The sequence below is a fragment of the Zea mays genome, chromosome 1 (assembly GCF_902167145.1).
Source record: "Zea mays cultivar B73 chromosome 1, Zm-B73-REFERENCE-NAM-5.0, whole genome shotgun sequence".
In the NCBI taxonomy this organism is placed as follows: domain Eukaryota; kingdom Viridiplantae; phylum Streptophyta; class Magnoliopsida; order Poales; family Poaceae; genus Zea; species Zea mays.
The window spans coordinates 269,663,160-269,668,775 of NC_050096.1; the positions used below are offsets into that span (position 1 = coordinate 269,663,160).

The 5,616-nt window shown below is 45.0% G+C and overlaps 1 pseudogene across 1 annotated transcript; it reads left to right on the forward strand.

Annotated features, from left to right (window-relative positions):
• The first annotated feature begins 1,831 nt into the window (after nt 1-1,831).
• Nucleotides 1,832-4,449, forward strand: LOC100382557 (LOC100278751-like pseudogene; annotated as a pseudogene). Its single transcript, NR_159453.1, has 5 exons — nt 1,832-1,960; nt 2,288-2,436; nt 2,535-3,829; nt 3,926-3,947; nt 4,034-4,449. The product of NR_159453.1 is annotated as a protein-like pseudogene (transcript).
• The last annotated feature ends 1,167 nt before the right edge of the window (nt 4,450-5,616 follow it).

Sequence of the window (5,616 nt, forward strand, 5' to 3'; positions counted from 1 at the left end):
CGTCACTGTTCATGGTCCGATGGTGCACCGGACCACCTCCAACTGCTAGTGTTCAACACGTGCGCACTGGCCAACGGCTTGCTGACGTGGCACCTGGTTCGAAGGTGCACCAGACCGGTCTGGTGTCCGTTAGATCAGGAAGGCGCCCAATCAGATCCCGGGCTTAGGGCACGTGGACCCAATCCGGTGCGCCCGTAGTCAACCAGTTTTTGGATGTTTTTGAAAGGAAGGAGCAACGACTATGGGCCTTTTGGGGCTATAAAAGGACCCCTATGGCGACCACCTTCAGCACATGAGCATTCCAAGACCCTCTCTACACTTCGACACTCTGCCACAATGCAATTCTGTGATTCTAGCGAGATTTGAGCGTAGTTCTTGTGTTATTCTTGACATACCGTGTGTTGCGCTATTGTGATTCTCTCTTTTGTGTTGTGTTGCTGGTTTTGGCTCTTGTGCTTGTATTCTCTCCCCTCTCTTACTCTAAGTTATAACTCTAATCTTGTGTAAGGCTGCAAGAGACTCCAATTTGTGGATAATCCTTACGAACGGGAATACTATAAGTGATAAAGGAACACTGTGGTACTGAAGTCTCTTGTCCATTGGGACATTACAATGTGGAGTAGGCAAGCATTTTAGGCTTGACCGAACCACGGAAAAAATCATTGTCTTGTGTGCCTATCTCTTTATGATTTTTCCTCCACTTTCTAAGTTCTCCAAATTCACTTGTGATATTGCTCTTAGTTTAATTTACATCTTTGAAGAGCAATCAAGTGAAGAGAACTTTCTCTCTTCCTCTCCATCAAACTTGGTTTATTTTACGCTAACTCATAACTTTTAGACCAAGTTTGTGTTTTTAGTGACTACATTGCAGGATCACCTATTCACCCCTCCTCTAGGTGCTCTCCTTCTTATTCATTGAGGAAAGCATGCCTTCGTCTAAAGGGTGATATTCCTTTTCATCCGATAACTAGAGGAATACATGGGCACATTCTGCAGAGCTCAAGCATAAAGTGTTCTTCTGGCTTCTAATCAACAATAGGATCAACACCAGGAAGCCTCTCCAAAGGAAAATTTTCGGTCTGGCCTCTTATAACCGTAAACTGTGCATTCCACACAAAATTGAAATTATAGACCATTTATTCTTCCGGTGCACCTTTGCAAGAAGGCGTTGGCTTCAAATTGGGGTCTCTTATTCAAGACATGTTCTTGCTACCCAGGCCATAATTGCCATCAAAACCGAATTGGGTGTGACTTTTGCAATGGATATTATTATTCTAATGACCTGGACAATCTGGAAGCAAAGAAATGAATGGCTCTTTCAAGGGACTGATCCTTCTGTTCAGACTTGCTATAGTCAATTCAAAGAGGCTTTTGACGACCTTCTTCACATAAGGGTGCAGAACTTTTTTTTGCAGCCATTAGGTATTGGCGGAACCAATTGACATAAATTAGATTGTAATGTAGATTCCTCTATTATTTTTTTGTAAATACTATTTTTTAATATATTTCAGTAGTGGCCCTCGCCCCTCCTGTTTTATAAAAAACAAAAGAAAAATAATGTAATGTAATAATAATAAAAGAAAAAAACGAAGACGTAACTTAACGTTACGAACGCAAAAAAGGAGGGAACACAAGAACGCCCATTCCGCTCGAACGCGGAACGTGCATATTTCTATTATATTAAAGTTGGTTAGAAATTTCTATTATATTAAAGCTGGTTAGAAACAAGCCTAGCTACGTTGTCCATGTCGGCTCAAAATTTTTCGGTCGTTAGTTGCCTCATCAACGTCCAGCGAAGCATCCTATCCTCTTCTATTCTTTCTGCGACATCCACGAAGGTTCCGGACTTGAGAAGCCCCCCACCCCGCACCGCATGGAGCTCCATTCGCCTCCACCATGGTGCCACTGCGAGCAGCTCCGCCCCCTGCCCCCCCGGTCGGCGGATCCCCCACCCCGCCAGGTGCTCTGCTAAGGCCCACCACAGTGCCAGCAACTCCACCACCCCCTTCCTCCGCTGTTGGCGGTTCCCCCACCCCGCTAGGAGCACCGCCCAGGCGGACGGCTTCACCTTCAAAGCCCATGCCACGCAGCCAGCGTCGGGATCACCCCCACCTACACCCCTCGCCAGAGGACCGCCCCCTTGATGCCAGACAGCCAACGGATTCACCCCCACGCCCTCCACGAGCCTGATAAAGCAAGAATTGACCAGAATTTCTACACGCCCATGAATGATTTTATTGTTGCTACTGAATGATGTAATAGATTGAGTATATTGTTGTGTTTGCAGGGATGCTAAAGGTCGCGGCAAGTGGCTCTACTGCCACTCCACTCCGCGGCGGTGCCAGCGTTGATGACCACCTCTCGGCCTACTGCTACTTCTTCTCCAGCATGGGTCTAATCCATGTCGCGATACGGGGTTTGGACATTTTGGGCTAGGTTCCTTCCCAACTCTGCAGTGTAGCTCTTTGCGGCGTGGTCTAGCTCCGCTCCTTTCCCTTGGTTCTAATGGTGTGGCTGACTGTTGCCCTTTGCAGGTTGTTCAGCATGGGTCTGGTGAATGAAGGCATCGACATGAAGGAGGGAAACCTAGAGATCGGCATAGCAATTCTTTTGCATGACGATTAGTTTTTTTTTATTAATCTGTGTTAGATCTTCAAATACACGCAATCCAATCTTGAAGATCTGGTTAAATAAGTATGCTGCTTGTACCATAAACCGTGTGCGACGCAAATTTCAGTAAGTGCATTTTGCTGATGTATTGTGATAGTAGACCGACCTTCCTTCTGCAGAGTGGAACCAAAGGTATTTGATGAGTTCTTTGGCATGCCACATAGCAGATTTGACCGGGAAGCTTGCAGGTCTACTATCTGTCCTGATTTTTGTATCTGTGTGTCTTCCTTCATGTTCAAAATGGTGATTCAGTTTATATGAGAGTATTGTCTTAGTGTTTGTGTGGATAACATCAATATGGTGTACGACGATGAGTTTCCTGAACTTAGTACTTTCAAGTGTGTGACAAGAAAGGAAAGTAGCAAGCTGGAAAGCAAGAACCAAGATAAATTGTTTGATGCATATATCATGTATGGTTCTGCAATACAATCTACAACACACCAGATTATATGTGAAGGTCAGATTTTATCATCTCAGATTTGTTGATTTCAATATTTTATGGAGTCCCTATGGTTTGCCAACTTCACTAACGATGGAATTGATTGAAATCCTTTTTGAGAAATGAATAGCCAATAAATTTCTCATGGGAAGAGGGTAAGCAATGGCCAATGTTCAGGGATTGGATACATAGTTGCATTTACATGTCAATGTCATCTTCACATAGTAGATAGAATTGTACACAATTTTCAGTAATATTGGCACTGTAGATATGGTCTGTATTTAACAGTGTTGTTGACTTCTTAGTGATTTGCTGAAATAATGACGCATAACTACGCTTATATCGAGAAGGGGAGAAAGGATCAACTGTCACCGTCTCCGTCGGCAACATCAGCCATGTTGACAGCCCGCGCTCTGTGTGCCCTCCTCCCCACGCATTTGATGGCCTATGTTTTTTTCTTCTCCCTCACGCTGCAGGTACCAACACTCTTAGACTTGTGTCTTCTTGGTGTCAGGGTTTTCTTCTATCCTCCCGCTTCGTGCACTTCCCCCACAGGCCCACACCATTCCTACCCATTGACGAGCAAGACCTATGTGTTCCCAACACCCCGTTCAACTGTCACCCAAATGCAGAGATTGTTTTACTGCTGCAGAGCTTAGTGGCGTGGTCCAACAACTTACTACATGATGACGATCAGCACCGGCAAAGCTTAAGTGTGAGGTGAGACATGGCATGCAGCATCTGATTAGAAATTTCATATTTAGATATACTCACGAATCACTAATACAGATTATATGTTTGTGGTCCTTTTTTCAGAAATAGAAATGCTCCCTGTAAGGTAAGTTTAGTTGTTTAATTTCTTAAGGTCAAGCATCCTTTCTATGTATGAATAATAAACTAACAATTACTCCATAATAACTGCAGGAATGTCCACCGCATAGCATAGTTGTTGACGCCTTTTTGGAGCGCCAAACACTCAACAAAAACTGTGGCGATGCTCTCTGGTCAGGCGCGGACGGTCCGCGACCTGGCGCAGGGGCTAGGGTTTCCTACCTGACGGCCGGACGGTCCGCGTCCTGGGGTCGGACGGTCCGCGCGTGCGCAGGGGCGGCGGAAGATCGCCGGCGGCGCCTGGATCTCGCTCCCGGGAGGGACCCTGTCGGGGAGGAGAGATCCTAGGAGTTGTCTAGGCTCGGGCAGGTTGACCTAGACTCCTCTAATCAACGTAGAGTCGAAGAGAGGTGAAGAATTTGAGAATCGGAAGGCTAAACTAGAACTAAACTAGAACTACTCCTAGGAAATAAATTTGATATAGAAGTGTTTTGATTCGATTGATGATGATTACAAATCGGCCGTAGACCTCTCTATTTATAGAGGAGGGGGGCTGGACCCTTTACACAACTGATTCCGAGATAATTCCGCGAATCTAGCTACCAACCGTAGCACAAAACTCAGAACCCTAATCTGTTCTGCGCACGTGCGGACCGTCCGGCCCACAGGCGCGGACTGTCCGGACCACGGACTGTCCGGCCTCAGGGCCGGACCATCCCCATGCTCATTTTGGTACCAAACATATGCCCCCCTGCCTTTTGGTGGAGTTGGGCAAGCCAAAAGCATCTTAACTCGATGTGATCACATCGGTTTTCTTAAGCATCTTGCACATACTAGGATGGTACTGCTTGAGGAAACGCCCATTCAAAGCTTTGGGTAAATCCTTGCCTTGTAATGTTTGTAGTAAATAGGCGTTACTTGATATTACCTGTTTTATTTTATAAGGACCCTCCCATCTTGGCGACCATTTTCCAAACTTCCGGTCTTTATTTCTTAGAGGCAGGATGGTCTTCCACACTAGGTCCCTTTCCTGAAATGACTTTGCTTTGACCTTCTTATTGTAGGCCCTGGCTACCATGATCTTGTCCTTTTCTATGCTCCCAAAGCTATCACCCTCTTGTCGGTCACCTCATCAATATTATCCATCATTGCATCGTAATAATCAGTGAGAGTTAGATCATTTTGTCTGGCGAACCTGACAGCATTCAAACTTATTTCCACAGGCAACATTGCTTCCTGCCCATAGACAAGCTCAAAAGGAGACACTTTAGTAGCACTATGTTTAGATATTCTATGAGCCCATAAAGCTTCGGACAAAATCTTATGCCAATGCTTAGGATTATCATATATCTTCTTTTTTATCAAGTTGATCAATGTCCTATTGCTAGACTCGGCCTGTCCATTGGCCTGAGCATAGTATGGAGATGAATTAAGCAACTTAATTCTATATAATTCAGCAAATTCACGTACCTCCTTTGACATAAAAGAAGTCCCTTGATCTATAGTCAAGGTCTGGGGAATGTCGAATCTATGAATAATATGCTCAGTTATGAACTCAATTACCTCCTTGTGTGTCATGTTCTTCAAAGCAACGGCTTCAGTCCATTTGGTAAAGTAGTCAGTGACAACTAACACGAACTGATGCCCCTTTGATGATGAAGGATGAATTTCCCCAA